This window comes from Symphalangus syndactylus, chromosome 2 (genome assembly GCF_028878055.3).
Source record: "Symphalangus syndactylus isolate Jambi chromosome 2, NHGRI_mSymSyn1-v2.1_pri, whole genome shotgun sequence".
Lineage (NCBI taxonomy): Eukaryota > Metazoa > Chordata > Mammalia > Primates > Hylobatidae > Symphalangus > Symphalangus syndactylus.
The window spans coordinates 63,924,975-63,945,664 of NC_072424.2; the positions used below are offsets into that span (position 1 = coordinate 63,924,975).

The 20,690-nt window shown below is 37.0% G+C and overlaps 1 long non-coding RNA gene across 2 annotated transcripts in view; it reads left to right on the forward strand.

Annotated features, from left to right (window-relative positions):
- The first annotated feature begins 260 nt into the window (after window positions 1–260).
- LOC129470258 (uncharacterized) overlaps window positions 261–20,690 on the forward strand; it is an 83,696-nt gene continuing 63,266 nt past the window's right edge. The window contains exons 1-2 of one of the 2 annotated variants that reach the window (XR_008653194.2): window positions 261–361; window positions 1,324–1,415. This is a non-coding gene — a long non-coding RNA (uncharacterized lncRNA). Of the gene's footprint in view, window positions 362–491; window positions 624–1,323; window positions 1,416–20,690 lie in introns of those variants that run through there. The other variant, XR_010116084.1, reaches the window with a different exon arrangement.

The following is a 20,690-nucleotide window of genomic DNA, read 5'->3' on the forward strand; positions in this document are numbered from 1 at the left end:
ATCACTTCTTTCAACATTTGGGTGGATTTCATAGAAAAAGATTTTTGCCTGCAGTGAGATCTTAGTGTGCTGGTTAGAAAGGGTATGGTTATTCTGTTTCTGCATAACTGCAGTGATATAGTCTACATGCAGCTTCTTCAGTTGTTTCCATTATCATCAATAACTGGAGGTCGTCAGTGTCCTAGGCTCTGGAATTTTGTAGTAGTCATGGTGGCAGTGTAGTCTATTAATATTCTCTGTCATGTGAGCTCCTGAGATCTTTCTATTCTCACTTTCCTCACAATGGAGAGACTTAATTGAAGAGATCCCTCTTCTCATTATGTCTTACAGTTTCCAAACAGCAGGATTCCAGCAGATACAGGTGCTTGGACAATGTGGAGCTGACGGTCCTAGGCTCAGAGTCTGACAAACCTATTGTGGCACTTGGGCCTTGGAATGCAGGTTCACCCTCTATTGCAGGGTTGGTTGGTTGCTCACAGCAACAGGATCTGTGGCTCTGAGAGACCCCCTGGCAGCTTGGGTCCAGGGGGTTCAGTTGTACTGTGATTCCACCCCCAATGGGGAGGGCACAGCCCTGGCCTGACTCTAGGGAGGAAGGGGTACTCTGAAGGTTCAATCCCAGGGTACAGGGTATAACTATAATTTAGAAACCTGAGCCACTAAGGCTCAGTGTCAACTTGGGTCCTTGGGGATGAGGCACCATGTAGAACCTAGACTCTAGACCCCAGGATGGTGGGTCTTGGCAATAATGCAGACTCTGTGAGGCCAGGTACAGCAGCAGCAAGAAGCAAGAATCCCAGAATGACTGAGCACGACTGTTGTTTGGGCCCTTGGAGGAATGGAGCAGTACGGTGATGACTCAGCTCCCTGGGGAGAGGGGTCTTTTGGTATGTCAGACTCTGGGAGGCTAGTCCAGTTCGAGGGAAGAAGGGTACTAGAGTTGTTTGTCCTGTATGGTGGCTCAGCTACTGCTCTTTTATATCTTAGCACATTTACCATTGGATAGAAAAAACACTGATTTATCTGAGCTTCCACTTATTTCCTTTAAGAGATCCAAGTTATCCTCCTAACCCTGAGTATATTTTCTTCTTAAGACTTTCTCAATATTTCACATCTAGGATCAGAGTTGACTGTAGATTTCCTATGACAATGGCTATTATCACTGATTCCAGTTTGCTCAAATATTAACCTATACCATTCTTATCAATTCTGAGCTGTCCTTAAAGATGAGGAAGGATTTATTTTGAACCAGAATATGTTATTATTTATTAAGCTTCTCAAATATACTTGGATATTTCAATGTTTATATGCTTTTCCTTGAAGAACTCAATTTGTGGGCAGATGGATAACTCAGCAGGAAACTCGTAACACTTTTCCTGGCCAACTATGAACAAGTGGTCCAAGATAAGGCCCAGGTAACTTGACTTTCTCCTAACTCATGGAAACTTATCAGTTACCCTCTTCCTTGAGAAATTGGGAAACACCATTTATCTTCTCTTTTTGTGTGTATTAACCTTGGTATCCTATAGCTGATTCTCAGTCTCAAAGTCTTTATTCTTCCTCTAAGGAGACCTGACATATTTCAGTATAAATAGTAGGCCTAGATGCTTGCAATAATGTCTTGGTGGTCCCAAATTGTCACCCCTATTAGATTACCCATCACTGTCTAAGCTAACTCTCTTCCACTTGCCAAATGACCTCTCACTCTATAAAGATGACAAGTCACTTAAGGATTAGAAAATATCTAACAGAGAGTATTTTTGCCACTTTCACTGGGGAGTAGAACAGTTAAGAAAAATACTGTGTGAACATTTATTCCAAACTTCTATTATGTTAGGGCATTTATTCTGTAAACTTTTCTTTTAATTCTTTTTCTTGAAGATTTCTCTTAGGAGCAAAATAGATTCTATCAGGTTTTGCTGATTACTGAAAAGTTAATTTTTTAATCCAGTGGCCACATTAAAAAAACCCAGCCCACATTATTTCTCATCAATTGATAAGTACTGTGGTAACGCAAACTATGGACAAAAAGTAAACAAGTAGTAATAGAAATCTGTTATCCTTGTAAAATTATAAGATGTATTTTACTATCAAACAGAAGTTCTTTTTATGTGATTCTCTTTACCTGTTTATTAGATTATTTAGACTAGTCTACACCAAATAAAATGAGCAATAAATTTCTTAAAATTCTCTTTGTGAGAAACTTTTTGGATGTCAAGAGAAAGAAAAGCCTAAGCAGTTCTGCCAGGATAATTCACTGAATGTTGACATAACTATGTCTCACTGGAAGAGAAGTAAAGTTTGTGTTTAGGGTAGAATATTGATTATGGATTATTCACTGAGACCTACCTGTAAAAACAAATTAATTTTAACTTATTATGTTTTGAATCCTGAAATAAAATAAAGAAATTGAGTCAGTTATAATCCTTATGTCTCTGACTAGTTCTTAGCCAGAAATAAGCCAAGAAGAGATTCTACCTTTTTTTCTGATAAAATAACCTGAATGTAGGGCTCTTCCCACAATGAATAGAAGAGGAGGGGCATTATAAAAGGGAGGCATTATAAAAAGAGGGGGTTATAAAAGGGATAATGACAGTCATAATGTAGACTTTTGTGGTATATAGTTTATTTATTTAACTGGGGTCTTGAGACTGATTTCTCATAGAAGAATGAGTCAAACAATAATGGCACCCAGTGGAGCCACTTCATGGTCCCAAGAAGGTGAGTTGTTATTATTGTTATCACATTTATCATCAGCTTCAATTATACTAGCAGAAAATACCTAAGAAATGAAAGCATCCTGTTTGCAATGAAGTAATAGAAAGGAAAACAAGGAAATAGATGTCCATTGCCATTTATTTTCTTTTGTAGTCCAATTCTAGATAAACCACACTGATCAGATAGAAAATATTTACATCAACTATTTCCTGATTCCTCAAACTTGTTCAGGAGCCATTCTGTAAATTATCTTTTTCTAGGCTTTTATGTTCAGTCTTCCTATAAGAACCACTAAGTACCACTGAATACAGACAATTCTTGATGAACTCTTCTAAATCTTAATTTGCTCTCCTACATAAGCTGAGTAAATGGACAATTGAATTACAGTGGTTTTATTTTAAGTGAAGTGAAATTCAAATTTGTAAAAAACTTAAAAATCGATGGAAAAACAAAAACATTAAAATGAAGCAAAGATATTTATATTAATGCAGTTTTATATAATAAATACAATAACAATAAATCAATATGTAGTTTGAAAGCTACAGTAATTAAATTGTAAGCAATTATAGCTATTTAACAGGATGGAGATACAATGTAAACAAAGTACATAAAGGAAAAAGCAGACAAAAAACCAACATCAACAAACCACAAAACATCCACTTATTATTATAGATAATCCATCTATACTAAACAAATAGATGTAATGTAGTTTTGGGGTTACTATTGATCTTATTTTTTTTAAAATTGGTAGATACTCATAAAGTTCTTTTTGTGATAGATTTTCCTTGGAGTTGGGATGAAATAGAGAAACCAGGTTTCGGCTTATGTTTGAGAACTTTTCTTTACAGACAATTTCCCAATTGTTCAAAAGCAAAAACAAGGTCATGCTAAAGTTAGGAGTTTAGAGTTTAAGTAAGCTCAAGTATCAAACTTTGTTCTGTTCCATAAGGCCCAAGAGGAAAACGTTCTGAATTATTAAAGTTGTTTTCCTTTATAGTTAGGGCAATAGTAAACAGAACTCCCATTTTTCTCTGCCTTATTTTACAAAGCAAATCAATGAGAATGACTCCTCTCTTCTCTTATCAGCATTCTCCATCATTTTCTTTAGGATCTTTTGAGTTTGAGGGTATGGCAAAAGCCAGTTCAGTTTTGATGAACAAAAGTTAGGAGGTCTACCCTAAAAGTTAGGAATCTTGACACAGACGGGGGCTGCTGTTGTAGTCACTATATACAACCTAATGGAACTATGTTCTGATACCCAGCCACACTTTTTAAATTCTTTCCAGGATGAGAAAAATGGAGAATTGTGCCATTTATCCTCGGCCCAGGAAGAAATATTAATATCATGTTCCAAGTGGAAACAAACCCACACCTGTGACATTTTTCCGCTAGAGGTGGAAAGAGTAGGATGGGGTGAGAACTATCTTTTTTTCCCCTTTGGCTCTGTACCCAATTAATGTGTTTTTCATATTTTTTAATGCCTGGGATTAAGAAGTGATTAGTTCAGTCAAGTCAAGTGAAAATGCTTATAGAATTGGAAAAAAAGCTATCAATTATTGGCATTACCCTATAGAAGTCATTTTACAAGAGTCATTGTCAGTATATTACTGTATACATACTCTTTGCAAAGGAAACCAAGTGGTAAATTAAAAAATCTACTGGGCTTAGAGTCATGGAAAATGACTAGTTTCCATAAATTTCCTGTGTGGTAGTAGTCAAATCACTTAGCCTTTTTAGTTATTTGACCAAAAGTGAGGAAGTAAAAACTAATCCAGGTTGCTGTATTTGTTAAGCCTGTAAATTTAATAGCTTTGGCAGAGGCTGGTAGTTGCAAACATACCTCCTGTTCCATATAAAATTTAGATGAACTACTGAAAATTATGGTCAAACACAGCTTAATCTCTGAGGTTAATCAGAGTCCAAAGGGAGTAAGTTCAATTTCTATGACAAAACTGAACAAGATCTCAGCAGTTCCCTACCGCCATTGCTCCTCAAGGAGGAGCCCTGTACAATCTGGCAGACATACCTATACTGCTATTATGATGCTGGGCTCATCAGTTCTCTACCTAGGCAGCAGTTCATCTTCATGGGAGATTGAACTGACCTCAAAATACAAGCTCAACTAGCGGAGAACAACATAGAATTCCACCATTGTCCCATCTTAGTGGTCAGTTTTTACTTCAAATACAAGTGACCATAAGAATACTGGATTAAAAGTAATGCTATCATTTCCTGCTTCACATATCCAACATATTAACAAGGCTGAGTATAGCAGTTGGTACTTTGCCATGGGGAAAGGTATTTTCTTTATAAAAAAGCCCCTTTACAAGACCTCTGAAATTTACTATTTCTTAACCGTAATAGCAATCTCAGACAATGAATTTAAAAATCTAGGTAAAATGGACAAATTCCTAGAAAATAAAAATTATTTAAAATGGCTCAAGAAGAAATAAAACATCTTAATGGTTCTATAGCTATTAACCTACAATCAATAGTTTAAAATCTTTCCCCAAATAAAACACCATGGCTGGATTATTTCACAGGCAATTGCTATAAAAACTGAAGGAACAGATAATTTTAACCTTACAAATTTCAGAGAATACTAAAAAATGAAGAAGCACTTTATATATTGGTTAAAATATAACTTTATCTGTATTCAACAGGAACCAAGACAACAATGACTTAAAATATGTAGAGTTTTATTTTCTGTCTCGTTTGATAGCCTGGAGACAGCTGGCCAGCACAGGTATAGCAGACTGCTTTTTAAGGTCATCTGTGGGAAATGTAGTGCTCTACAGGTTCAGCATCTCAGGTTTCTTTTGCTGTGTTTCCCCATCATACGTAAAGTGGTGCCTTTGAACACATAATCCAAGAAGGCTCACAACCGCATTCTCATTTCAGTGAATAACTGAGAGGATGGCTTGAAGAAGGGGACCTCTTTTTTTTGATACGTTATTGGGGAATTGGTGATGTTTGGTTACATGAGTAAATTCTTTTATTATTATTATTATTATTATTATTATTATTATTATACTTTAAGTTTTAGGGTACATGTGCACAATGTGCAGGTTTGTTACATATGTATCCATGTGCCATGTTGGTGTGCTGTACCCATTAACTCGTCATTTAGCATTAGGTATATCTCCTAATGCTATCCCTCCCCCCTCCCCCCACCCCACAACAGTCCCTGGAGTGTGATGTTCCCCTTCCTGTGTCCATGTGTTCTCACTGTTCAATTCCCACCTATGAGTGAGAACATGCGGTGTTTGTTTTTTTGTCCTTGCGATAGTTTACTGAGAATGATGGTTTCCAGTTTCATCCATGTCCCCATGAGCAAATTCTTTATTGGTGATTTGTGAGATTTTGGTGCACTCATCACCAAAGCAGTGTATACTGTACCCAATTTGTATTCTTTTATCCCTCCCCCTCTTCCCACCCTTTCCCCCTGAGTGCCCAAAGTCCACTGTGTCATTATTATGCTTTGGGTCCTCATAGCTTAGCTCCCAAATATCAGTGAGAACATACAATGTTTAGTTTTCCATTCCTGAGTTACTTCACTTAGGATAATAGTTTCCAGTCTCATCCAGGTCACTGCAAATGCCTTTAATTCATTCCTTTTTATGGCTGAGTAGTATTCCATCTATATGATGAGTCTGAGTTTGTTGTGTGTGTATATATATACACATTGCAGTTTCTTTATTCAGTCATTGATGGGTATTTTGGTTGGTTTCACATTTTTACAATTGTGAATTGTGCTGCTGTAAACATGTGTGCAAGTATGTTTTTCATATGACTTCTTTTTCTCTGGGTAGATACTCAGTAGTGGGATTGCTGGATCTAATGGTAGTTCTACTTTTAGCTGTTTAAGGAATCTCCACTGTTTTCCATGGTGGTTGTACTAGTTTACATTGCCACCAGCAGTGTGGAAGTGTTCCCTGTTAACCGCATCCATGCCAAATCTGTTATTCTTTGATTTTTTGATTATGGCCATTATTGAGGGACTAAGGTGGTGTCGCATTGTGGTTTTGATTTGCATTTCCCTGCTCATTAGTGATGTTGAGCATTTTTTCATGTTTGTTGGTCATTGTATATCTTCTTTTGAGAATTGTCTATTGATGTTTGTTTTTCTTGCTAATTTGTTTGAGTTTGTTGTAGATTCTGGATACTAGTCCTTTGATAGATGTATAGATTGTGAAGATATTCTCCCAATCTGTGGGTGGTTTGTTTACTCTGCTGACTCTTCCTTTTGTCATGTAAAATCTCTTTAGTTTAATTAAGTTCCATCTATTTATCTTTATTTTTATTACATTTACTTTTGGGTTCTTGGTCATGAATCCTTGCTGAAGCCAACGTCAGGAAGGGATTTTCCAATGTTATTTTCTGGAATTTTTATAGTTTCAGGTCTTAGATTTAAGTTCTTGATCCATCTTGAGTTGATTTTGGTATAAGGTGAAAGATGACAATCCAGTTTCATTCTCCTCCATGTGGCTTGCCCATTATGCCAGCATCATTTGTTGATGTCCTTTCCCCACTTTATGCTTTTGTTTGCTTTGTCAAAGATCAGTTGGGTGTAAGTATTTGGGCTTATTTCTGCATTTTCTATTCTATTCCATTTGTCTTTGTGCCTATTTTTATACCAATATCATGTTGTTTTGGTGAATATGGCCTTATAGTGTAGTTTGAAATCAGATGATGTGATGCCTCCAGGTTTGTTCTTTTTGCTTAGTCTTGCTTTGGTTATGTGGGCTATTTTGGTTCCATATGAATTTTAGGATTGTTTCTTCTAGTTCTGTAAAGAATGGTGGTGGTATTTTGAATGGGAATTGCATTGAATTTGTAGATTGCTTTTGGCAGTATGATCATTTTCACAATATTGATTCTACCCATTCATGAGCATGGGATGTGTTTCCATTTGTTTGTGTTGTCTATGATTTCTTTCAGCAGTGTTTTGTAGTTTTCTTTGGAAGAGGTATTTCACCTCCTTGGCTAGGTATATATTCCCAGGCTTTTTTTTTTTTTTTTTTTTTTTCAGCTATTGTAAAAGGGGTTGAGTTCTTGATTTGATTCTCTGCTTGGTCGCTGTTTGTTTATAGATGAGGTACTAATTTGTGTACACTAATTTTGTATCCAGAAACTGCTGAATTCTTTTATCAGTTCTAGGAGCTTTCTGGAGGATTCTTTAGGGTTTTCTAGGTAAACAATCATATCATCAGCAAACATTGACAGTTTAACTTCCTCTTTACCAATTTGGATGCCCTTTATTTGTTTATCTTGCCTGATTGCTGTGGCTAGGACTTGCAGTACTATGTTGAAGAGGAGTGGTGAGATTGGGCATCCTTGTCTTGTTCCAGTTCTCAGATGAAATGCTTTCAACTTTTTCACATTCAGTATTATATTGGCTGTGGGTTGTTCATAGATTGACTTTATTACATTGAGGTATGTCTCTTGTATGCTGATTTTGCTGAGAGTTTTACTCATAAAGGGATGCTGGATTTTGTTGAATGCTTTTTCCGCATCTACTGAGATGATAATGTGATTTTCATTTTTAATTATATTTATGTGGTGTGTCAAATTTATTGACTTGTGTATGTTAAATAATCCCTGCACCTCTGGTATAAAACCCACTTGGTCACGGTGGATTATCTTTTTGATATGTTTTTGGGTTCAGTTAACTAGTATTTTGTTGAGGTTTTTTTCCATCTATGTTCATCAGGGATATTGGTCTGCAGTTTTTTGTTATTGTTGCTATGTCCTTTTCCTAGTTTTGGTATTAGGGTGATATTGGCTTCATAGAATAATTTAGCAAAGATTTCCTCTTTCTCTGTCTTGGGGGAATAGTGTCAATGTAATTGGTACCAATTCTTCTTTCAGTGTCTGGTAGAATTCTGCTGTGAATCCATCTGGTCCTGGACTTCTTTTATTGGTAAAAATTTTTTTATTGCCATTTCAATCTCGCTGCTATTTAATGGTCTGTTCAAGGTATCTAATTCTTCCTGATTTAAGCTAGGAGGGCTGTATCTTCCCAGGAATTTATCCATCTCCTCTAGGTTTTCTAGCTTATGAGCATACAGGTGTTCATGGTAGCCTTGAAAGATCTTTTGTATTTCTGTGGTATTTCATTTCTAATTGAGTTTATTTAAATTTTTTTCTCTTTGTTTCTTCGTTAATCCGCTAATGGTCTATCAATTTTATTTATCTTTTCAAAAAACCAGCTTTTTGTTTAATTTATCTTTTGTATTTTTTTTCAATTTTGTTTATTTCTACTTTGATTTTTATTATTTCCTTTCTTCTGCTGGATTTGGGTTTGCTTTGTTCTTGCTTCTCTAGTTCCTTGAGGTGTGACTTTAGATTGTCTGTCTGTGCTCTTTCAGACTTTTTGATGTAAGTCTTTAGGGCTATGAACTTTCCTCTTAGCAGTGCCTTTGCTGTATCCAAGAGGTTTTGGTAGGTTGTGTCACCATTGTTGTTCAGTTTGAAGAATTTTTTAATTTCCACCTTAATTTCATTTGTGTCCTGATGATCATTCAGGGGCAAGTTATTTAATTTTCATGTATTTGTAGGGTTTTGAAGGTTTCTTTTGGAGTTGATTTCCAGTTTTATTCCACTGTGGTTTGAGAGAGTGCTTGATATAATTTCAATTTTCTTAAATTTATTGTGGCTTGTTTTGTGGCCTATCATGTGGTCTATCTGGTAGAAAGTTCCATGGACTGATGAATAGAATGTATATTCTGTGGTTGTTTGGTAGAATGTTCTTTAAATATCTGTTAAGTCCATTTTTTTTTCCAGAGTATAGTTTCAATTCATTGTTTTTTCATTGACTTTCTGTCTTGATGACCTGTGTAGTGGTGTCAGTGGAGTATTGAAGCCCCCCATTATTGTGTTGCTGTCTATCTCATTTCTTAGGTCTGTTAGTAATTGTTTTATACATTTGGAAGCTCCAGTGTTAGGTGCATATATATTTAGGATTGTGATTTTGTTGTTGTTGTTGGACAAGGCCTTTTATTATTATATAATGACCCTCTTTGTCTTTTTAAACTGCTATTGTTTTAAAGTTATTTTTTATCTGATATAAGAATAGCTACTCCTGCTTGTTTTTGGTGTCCATTTGCATGAGATGCCTTTTTTCACCCCTTTACCTTGAGTTTATATGAGTCCTTATGTGTTAGGTGAGTCCCTTGAAGACAGCAGATAGTTGGTTGATGAATTCTTGTTTATTCTGCAATTCTGTATCTTTAAGTAGAGCATTTAGACCATTTACATTCAATGTTAGTATTGAGATATGAAGTATGATTCTATTTATTGTGCTATTTGTTGCCTGTATTCCTTTGGGTTTTTTAAATTATATTTTTATTATATATGTCCTATGAGAGTTATGCTTTAAAGAGGTTCTGTTTTGATGCATTTCCAGTATTTGTTTTAAAATTTAGAGTTCCTTTTAGCAGTTCTTGTAGTGCTGGCTTGGTAGTCGCAAATTCTTTCAGCATTTGTTTGTCTGAGAAAGACTATATCTTTCCTTAACTTCTGAAGCTTAGTTTCACTGGATACAAAATTCTTGGCTGATAATTGCTTTGTTTGAGGAGGTTGAAGATAGGGCCCAAATCCCTTCTAGCTTGTTAGGGTTTCTGCTGAGAAATCTGCTGTTTATCTGATAGAGTTTTTTTTTTTTTTTTTAATATATATGTTACCTGGTGCTTTTGCCTCACAGCAATTAAGATTCTTTCCTTTGTCTTAACTTTAGATAACCTGATGACAATGTGCCCAGGTGATCTTTTTGTGATGAATTTCCCGGGTGTTCTTTGTGCTTCTTGTGTTTGGGTATTTGGATGTCTAGGTCTCTAGCAAACCCAGGAAAGTTTTCCTTAATTATTCCCCCAAATATATTTTCCAAACTTTCAGATTTCTCTTCTTCCTCAGGAATACCAATTATTCTTAGGTTTGGTCATTTAACATAATCTCAGACTTCCTGGAGGCTTTGTTTATATTTTATGCTTTTCTTTGTCCTTGTTAGATTGGGTTAATTCAAAAACCTTGTCTTTGAGCTCTGTAGTTCTTTCTTCTGCTTGTTTGATTCTATTGCTGAGACTTTCCAGAGAATTTTGCATTTCTATAAGTCTGCCCATTGTTTCCTGAAGTTTTGATTGTTTTTTATTTATGCTATCTATTTCATTGAAAATTTATCCTCCCATTTCTTGTATCTTTTTTGTACTTTCTTAAATTGAGCTTCACCTTTCTCTGGTGCCTCCCTGATTAGCATAATAACTAACCTTCTGAATTCTTTTTTAGGTAAATCAGGGATTTCTTCTTGTTTTGGATCCATTGGTGGTGAGCTAGTGTGATTTTAGGGGTGTGTTAAAAAACCTTGTTTTGTCATATTACCAGAGTTGGTTTTCTGGTTCCTTCTCATCTGGGTAGGCTATGTCAGAGGGAAGGTATAGGGCTCAAGGTTGCTTTTCATATTCTTTTGTCCCAGGGGTGTTTCTATGATGTAGTACTCTCCCGCTTTTCCTAGGGATATGGCTTCCTGAGAGCTGAGCTGTAGTGATTGTTATCTCTCTTCTGGATCTCGCCACCCAGCAAGCCTTCCAGGCTCTGGGCTTGTACTGGGAGTTGTCTGTACAACATTTTGTGATGTGAAACATCTGTGGATCTCTCAGCAGTGGATATCAGCACCTGCTCCAGTGGAAGTGGCAGGGGGGTGAAATGGACTCTGTAAGGTTCCTTAGCTTTGGTTGTTTAATGCAATATTTTTGTGCTGGTTGTCCTCCTGTTGGGAGGTGGTTCTTTCAAGAGAACATCAGTTGTGGTAGCATGGGGAGGAACAGGTGGTGGGCAGAGCCCTAGAACTCCCAAGATTATATACCCTTTGTCTTCAGCTACCAAGGTGGGTAGGGAATGACCATTAGGTGGGTTCAGGGCTAGGCATGTCTGAGCTTAGACTCATCCTTGGGGGATGGGGGTGTGGTTCCCAGGTCAATGGAGTTATTTTCCTAAGAGGATTATGGCTGTCTCTACTGTGTCATGCAGGTTGTCAGGAAAGTGGGGGAAAGCCAGCCATCATAGACGTCACCCAGTTCCCATGCAACCCAAAGGTCTGGTGTCACTCTCACCATGCCCCATCCAATGGCACTGAGTCTGTTTGAGGCAGTGGGTGAGTAGGGCTGAGAACTTGCCCCAGGATACCCGTCTCCCAACTGTGAAAGCAAGTAAGGCTTTCTTGCTCCCCCCGCTACCCACCCCCATGAAGTCGGCACACCAGATTCATACCCTTCCCCAAGTTCTGGCCAGTAAACATCTCGATCACTTCCAATTGTTACGAAGTTCAGCTAGAGGATTTTTCTTCCTGTGGCCTTTTTCTAGTGCCTCTGGCAGACCTCCCCAAGGACCCCTGTGAGGCAAGGGAGAAATAGCTTGCTAGGATACCCAGCAAGCCCACAGGACTTTTTCCATTGCTTTCTCCACCCATGTATTTTGTTCAGCTCTCTAAATTGACTCAACCCCAGGTAAGGTCAGACTCTTCTCCTGTGATCTAAACCTTTAGTTTCCCCAGTGAGGGTGTGTATTTGTGGGTGGACAATCCCCCTTTCTCACTTCTACAGTTTGCGCACTCACAGTATTGGGTTGTCTACTGAGTCCTGTAGAAGCAATCTGCTTCCTTCAGAGGGTCTCAGGGGACCTCTTTCTAAAAAACCACATCCCTAAAGTTACCTTATATCCCATAAATCAAAGCTTAGTTACATGGTCACACAAATTTGCAAGGGAGGCTGAAAAATACAGTCTTATTTTGGACATCCAGGTGTCTGGAGGCTTTATTATTCAGATGTCTAGGGATTTCTGTTACCTTAGAAGAGAGAGAGAACAAAAACTGTGCCACATGCTCCAACTCATTTTATATAGCTAATATTACCTTGATACCAAATCAAGGTAAAGACACTGAGAAATAAATATGTGTCAAAAATTATTAAAAATTTTACTAAATTAAATCAAGCCATGTATAAACGTAATCTATCCTCCTTTTCTCATCTCATATATATATATATAGGCAGTGCCTCTTCTTTCATGTATCTATACATATATATATAGGCAATGCCTCTTCTTTCATATATATACACATATATATGAAATAAAAATACTTGTCTCATATATATAAAATAAAAAAAGGAAGATCATTTTTTTACCCTGATAAAGGGTATCTACAAATGCCAAAATCAAACATGACACTTAACAGTTCAATATTAGAAGTATAATAGAATATTACAATTGAAGTTTTGATCAAGGCATTGTAACACAATAAGTGCTGCATAACAACTGAAGGTAATGGGCAAAAATGAAGAACATAGTTATGTGACTACAGTTAAATTCCTGAAGTACATCATACAATTTATTTGATTTGGTTAAATGCTTGGAGAGAAGGAATACCTTCTATTTCATCTAACTGCTCTGTGCAAAAGCATGAGCTTAGTAACACTTCTGTCAACCTGAGATAATCTGAAAAGAATTCCTTTCACAGTAGACCATAGCACTTAGTTTGAGCAATTATTTTATGTCTTTTCCAGGAATGATTTGTTTATGCTCTTCTTTTACCTTCCAACTTTTATTTGGGGTTCAGGGGTAAACATGCAGGTGCGTGACATGGGTAAATATGTGTTGTGGGGGTACACAGTGCAAGTGATTTTGTCACCTAGGTAGTGAGCATAATATACTATAGGTAGATTTTCAGTCCTCATCCTCCTCCCACTTTCCACCCTCAAGTAAGCTCTGGTGTTTATTTCTCTTTGTGTCCATGTGTACTCAATGTTTGGCCTCCACTTATAGATGACAGCATGAAATATTGGGTTTTTATTCCTACATTAATTTGCTTAGGATAGTGGCTTCCAGCTCTATCCATGTTGCTGCAAAGAACATGATTTCGTTCTTTTTTATGGTTGTGCAGTATTCCATGGTGTATATGTACCACAATTTCAATATCCAGTCCATAGTTGATGGGCACTGAGGTTGATTTTACGTCTTTGCTGTTGTGAATAGTGCTGTGATGAACATATACATGCAAATATATTTGTGGTAGAGCAATTAATATTCCTTTGGGTATATACTCAGCTCTGGGATTGCTGGGTTGAATGGTACTGGTTTTAAATTCTTTGAGAAATCACCAAAGTGCTTTTCACATGCATGAACAAATTTACATTCCTAGAAGCAGTGTATAAGCTTTCACTTGTGTCCATAGCCTCAGCAGCATCTGTAGATTTTTTGACTTTTTAATAATAACCATTCTGACTGGTGTGACATGGTATCTCATTGTGATTTTGATTTGCATTTCTTTAATGATCAGTGATGTTGATGATTTTCCCATATGATTGTTGGCTGCTGGTATGTCTTCTTTTGAGAAGTGTCTATTTGTGTTCTTTACATATTTAACATTTTTAAAAAACATCTTTTTTTTTCTCACCATCCACAGTAGATAGGTTGTTTTTTGCTTGTTGATATATGTTTCTTGTAGATTCTTAATATTAGACCTTTGTCAGATGCATAGTTTGCACACTTTCTCCCATTCTTTAGATTGTTTACTGATAGTTTATTTTGCTGTGCATAAGTTCTTTAATCAGGTTTTACTTGTTAATTTTTGTTTTTGTCACAATTGCTTTTGGAGTCTTTGTCATGAAATATTTGGCAAGGCTTATGTCCAGAATGGTATTTCCTAGGTTTTCTTCTAGGGGTTTTATAGTTTTAGGTTTCATGTTTAACTCTTTAATCTGTCTTGAGTTGATTTTTATATATGGTGAAAGGAAGTGGTCCAGTTTTAGTCTTCTGCATATGGCTAGCTAGTTATCCCAGCACCATTTATTTAATAGGAATTTCTTTCCCATTGCTTGTTATCGTTGATATTGTCAAAGATCAGATGGTTGTAGGTGTGTTGCTTTATTTTTGGGTTCTCTAACCTGTCCCATTGGTCTATGAGTCTGTTTTTGTATAAGCACCATGCTTTTTTTGTTACTTCCAGATTTTGCACATTCAGTATGATGTTGCCTGTGGGTTTGTCATAGAAGGCTCTTTTTAATTTAAATTATGTACCTTCAATGCCTAGTTTGTTGAAGGTTTTTAGCATGAAGAGATGTTCGATTTTATCAAAAGGCTTTTCTGCATTTATTGAGATGATCATGTGCTTTTTGGGTTTATTTCTGCTTATGTGATTCCTGGTTAACTATTTCTAGATATTTTATTCTTTTTGTGGCTATTGTGAATAGGATTGTGCTATTGATTTAGCTCTTAGCTTGGACATCTTGTTGTATATAAATGCCACTGATTTTTGTACATGTATTTTGTATACTGAAACTTTTCTAAAGCTATCATATGTAGAGTCACATTTATTGATTTGTGTATATTGAACCAAACTTGCATCATCGGCATAAATCCTACTTGATCATATTGGATTAGCTTTTTTATTTGCTGCTGCATTTGATTTGATAGTATTCTGTTCAAGATTTGTGTATCTAAGTTCATCAGGGATATTGGCGTGAAGTTTTCTTTTCCTGTATCTCTACCAGGTTTTGTATCAGAATGATGCTGCCTCATAGAATGAGGTAGGGAGGAGTCCTTTCTCCTTAATTCTTTGGAATAGTTTCAGTAGGATTAGAACAAACTCTTCATAACATATGTGGCAGAATTTAGCTGTGAATCTTTGTGGTCCAGGGTTTTTTCTGGTTGGTAGACTTTTTATTAGTGATTCAATTTTGGAATTCATTATTGGTCTGTTCAAGTATTCATTTTCTTCATATTCCAGTGCTGGAAAGTTGTCTGATTCTAGAAATTTATCAATTTCATCTAGCTTTTCTAGTTTGTGTGCATAGAGGTGTTGATAATAGTCTTTGAAGGATTTTTGTAGCTCTGTGGAACCAGTGGTAATGTCTCCTTTGTCATTTTAAATTATTTTTATTAGAATCTATTTAAATTTTTTCTTTATTAGTCTAGCTAGCAGTCTATCAATCCTATTTGTTCTTTCAAATAACCAACTTTTGGTTAGTTTATCTTTTGTATGGATTTTCGTGTCTCAATTTCACTCATTTCAACTTTGATTTTGGTTATTTCTTTCTTTCTGTTAGCTTTGAAATTTGTATCCTTTTGTTTTTCTAGTTCTTCTGGGCATGATGTTAGGTTTTTAACTTGAGATTCTCTTTTTTTCTTTTTTTTATTATTATTATACTTTAGGTTTTAGGGTACATGTGCACAATGTGCAGGTTTGTTACATATGTATCCATGTGCCATGTTGATTTCCTGCACCCATTAACTCGTCATTTAGCATTAGATATATCTCCTAATGCTGTCCCTCCCCCAAACCCACAACAGTCCCCAGAGTGTGATGTTCCCCTTCCTGTATCCATGAGTTCTCGTTGTTCAATTCCCACCTGTGAGTGAGAACATGCGGTGTTTGGTTTTTTGTCCTTGCGATAGTTTACTGAGAATGATGGTTCCCAGTTTCATCCATGTCCCTACAAAGGACACGAACTCATCCTTTTTTATGGCTGCATAGTATTCCATGGTGTAAATGTGCCACATTTTCTTAATCCAGTCTATCGTTGTTGGACATTTGGGTTGGTTCCAAGTCTTTGCTATTGTGAATAGTGCCGCAATAAACATACGTGTTCATGTGTCTTTATAGCAGCGTGATTTATAGTTCTTTGGGTATATACCCAGTAATGGGATGGCTGGGTCAAGTGGTATTTCTAGTTCTAGATCCCTGAAGAATCGCCACACTGACTTCCACAATGGTTGAACTAGTTTACCGTCCCACCAACAGTGTTAAAGTGTTCCTATTTCTCCACATCCTCTCCAGCACCTGTTGTTTCCTGATTTTTTAATGATGGCCATTCTAACTGGTGTGAGATGGTATCTCACTGTGGTTTTGATTTGCATTTCTCTGATGGCCAGTGATGAGGAGCATTTCTTCATGTGTTTTTTGGCTGCATAAATGTCTTCTTTTGAGAAGTATCTGTTCATGTCCTTTGCCCACTTTTTGATGGGGTTGTTTGTTTTTTTCTTGTAAATTTGTTTGAGTTCATTGTAGATTCTGGATATTAGCCCTTTGTCAGATGAGTAGGTTCCAAAAATTTTCTCCCATTCTGTAGGTTGCCTATTCACTCTGACGGTAGTTTCTTTTGCTGTGCAGAAGCTCTTTAGTTTAATTAGATCCCATTCGTCAATTTTGGCTCTTGTTGCCATTGCTTTTGGTGTTTTAGACATGAAGTCCTTGCCCACGCCTATGTCCTGAATGGTATTGCCTAGGTTTTCTTGTAGGATTTTAATGGTTTTAGGTCTAACATTTAAGACTTTAATCCGTCTTGAATTAATTTTTGTATAAGGTGTAAGGAAGGGATCCAGTTTCAGCTTTCTACATGTGGCTAGCCAGTTTTCCCAGCACCATTTATTAAATAGGGAATCCTTTCCCCATTTCTTGTTTTTGTCAGGTTTGTCAAAGATCAGATAGTTGTAGATATGCGGCATCACTTCTGAAGGCTCTGTTCTGTGCCATTGATCTATGTCTCTGTTTTGGTACCAGTACCATACTGTTTTGGTTACTGTAGCCTTGTAGTGTAGTTTGAAGTCAGGTAGCATGATGCCTCCAGCTTTGTTCTTTTGGCTTAGGATTGACTTGGTGATGCGGGCTCTTTCTTGGTTCCATATGAACTTTAAAATAGTTTTTTCCAATTCTGTGAAGAAAGTCATTGGTAGCTTGATGGGGATGGCATTGAATATATAAATTACCTAGGGCAGTATGGCCATTTTCACAATATTGATTCTTCCAACCCATGAGCATGTTATGTTCTTCCATTTGTTTGTAACCTCTTTTATTTCATTGAGCAGTGGCTTGTAGTTCTCCTTGAAGAGGTCCTTCACATCCCTTGTAAGTTGGATTCCTAGGTATTTTATTCTCTTCGAAGCAATTGTGAATGGGAGTTCACTCATGATTTGGCTCTCTGTTTGTCTGTGATTGGTGTACAAGAATGCTTGTGATTTTTGTACATTGATTTTGTATCTTGAGACTTTGCTGAAGTTGCTAATCAGCTTAAGGAGATTTTGGGCTGAGACAATGGGGTTTTCTAGATATACATTCATGTCATCTGCAAACAGGGACAATTTGACTTCCTCTTTTCCTAATTGAATACCCTTTATTTCCTTCTCCTGCCTGATTGCTCTGGCCAGAACTTCCAGCACTATGTTGAATAGGAGCGGTGAGAGAGGGCATCCCTGTCATGTGTCAGTTTTCAAAGGGAATGCTTCCAGTTTTTGCCCATTCAGTATGATATTGGCTGTGGGTTTGTCGTAGATAGCTCTTATTATTTTGAGATACATCACATCAATACCTAATTTATTGAGAGTTTTTATCATGAAGGGTTGTTGAATTTTGTCAAAGGCCTTTTCTGTATATATTGAGATAATCATGTGGTTTTTGTCTTTGGTTCTGTTTATATGCTGGATTACATTTATTGATTTGCGTATGTTGAACCAGCCATGCATCCCAGGGATGAAGCCCACTTGATTATGGTGGATAAGCTTTTTGATGTGCTGCTGGATTCAGTTTGCCAGTATTTTATTGAGGATTTTTGCGTCAATGTTCATCAAGGATATTGGTCTGAAATTCTCTTTTTTGGTTATGTCTCTGCCAGGCTTTGGTATCAGGACGATGCTGGCTTCATAAAATGTGTTAGGGAGGATTCCCTCTTTTTCTATCGATTGGAATAGTTTCAGAAGGAATGGTACCGGTTCCTCCTTGTACCTCTGGTGGAATTCGGCTGTGAATCCATCAGGTCCTGGACTCTTTTTGGTTGGTAAGCTATTGATTATTGCCACAATTTCAGAACCTGTTATTGGTCTATTCAGAGTTTCAACTTCTTCCTGGTTTAGTCTTGGGAGGGTGTATTTGTCGAGGAATTTATCCATTTCTTCTAGATTTTCTAGTTTATTTGCCTAGAGGTGTTTGTAGTATTCTCTGATGGAAAGCCACAAAGATACTCCTCGAGAAGAGCAACTCCAAGACACATAATTGTCAGATTCACCAAAGTTGAAATGAAGGAAAAAATATTAAGGGCAGCCAGAGAGAAAGGTCGGGTTACCCACAAAGGGAAGCCCATCAGACTAACAGCTGATCTCTCGGCAGAAACTTTACAAGCCAGAAGAGAGTGGGGGCTGATATTCAACATTCTTAAAGAAAAGAATTCTCAACCCAGAATTTCGTGTCCAGCCAAACTAAGCTTCATAAGTGAAGGAGAAATAAAATACTTTACAGACAAGCAAACGCTGAGTGATTTTGTCACCACCAGGCGTGCCCTAAAAGAGCTCCTGAAGGAAGCACTAAACATGGAAAGGAACAACCGGTACCAGCCACTGCAAAAACATGCCAAATTGTAAAGACCATCGAAGCTATGAAGAAACTGCAACAACTAACGAGCAAAATAACCAACTAACATCATAATGACAGGATAAGATTCACACATAACAATATTAACTTTAAATGTAAATGGGCTAAATTCTCCAATTAAAAGACATAGACCGGCCAACTGGATAAGGAGTCAGGACCCATCAGTGTGCTGTATTCAGGAAACCGATCTCACATGCAGAGACACACATAGACTCAAAATAAAGGGGTGGAGGAAGTTCTATCAAGGAAATGGAAAACAAAAAAAGGCAGGGGTTGCAATCCTAGTCTCTGATAAAATAGGCTTTAAACCAACGAAGATCAAAAGAGACAAAGAAGGCCATTACATAATGGTAAAGGGATCAATTCAACAAGAAGAGCTAACTATCCTAAATATATATGCACCCAACACAGGAGCACCCAGATTCATAAAGCAAGTCCTGAGTGACCTGCAAAGGGACTTAAACTCCCACACAATAATAATGGGAGACTTTAACACCCCACTGTCAACATTAGACAGATCAACGAGACAGAATGTTAACAAGGATATCCAGGAGTTGAACTCAGCTCTGCACAAAGTGGACCTAATAGACATCTACAGAACTCTCCACCCAAAATCAACGGAATATACATTGTTTTCAGCACCACACCACACGTATTCCAAAATTGACCACATAGTTGGAAGTAAAGCTCTCCTCAGCAAATGTAAAAGAACAGAAATTAAAACAAACTGTCCCTCAGACCACAGTGCAATCAAACTAGAACTCAGGATTAAGAAACTCACTCAAAACTGCTCAACTACATGGAAACTGAACAACCTGCTCCTGAATGACTACTGGGTACATAATGAAATGAAGGCAGAAATAAAGATGTTCTTTGAAACCAACGAGAACAAAGACACAACATACCAGAATCTCTGGGACACATTCAAAGCAGTGTGTAGAGGGAAATTTATAGCACTAAATGCCCACAAGAGAAAGCAGGAAAGATCCAAAATTGACACCCTAACATCACAATTAAAAGAACTAGAAAAGCAAGAGCAAACACATTCAAAAGCTAGCAGAAGGCTAGAAATAACTAAAATCCGAGCAGAACTGAAGGAAATAGAGACACAAAAAACCCTTCAAAAAATTAATGAATCCAGGAGCTGGTTTTGTGAAAAGATCAACAAAATTGATAGACCGCTAGCAAGACTATTAAAGGAGAAAAGAGAGAAGAATCAAATAGATGCAATAAAAAATTTGTTAAGGGTTTTAATCATAAAGGGTTACTGGATTTTGTCAAATGTTTTTCCTGTGTCTATTGAAATGATCATGTAATTTTAGTTTTTTATTATACTTTAAGTTTTAGGGTACATATGCGCAATGTGCAGGTTTGTTACATATGTATACATGTGCCATGTTGGTGTGCTGCACCCATTAACTCATCATTTAACATTAGGTATATCTCCTAATGCTATCCCTCCCCTCTTCCCCCACCCCACAACAGGCCCCGGTGTGTGATGATCCCCTTCCTGTGTCCACATGTTCTCATTGTTCAATTCCCACCTATGAGTGAGAACATGCGG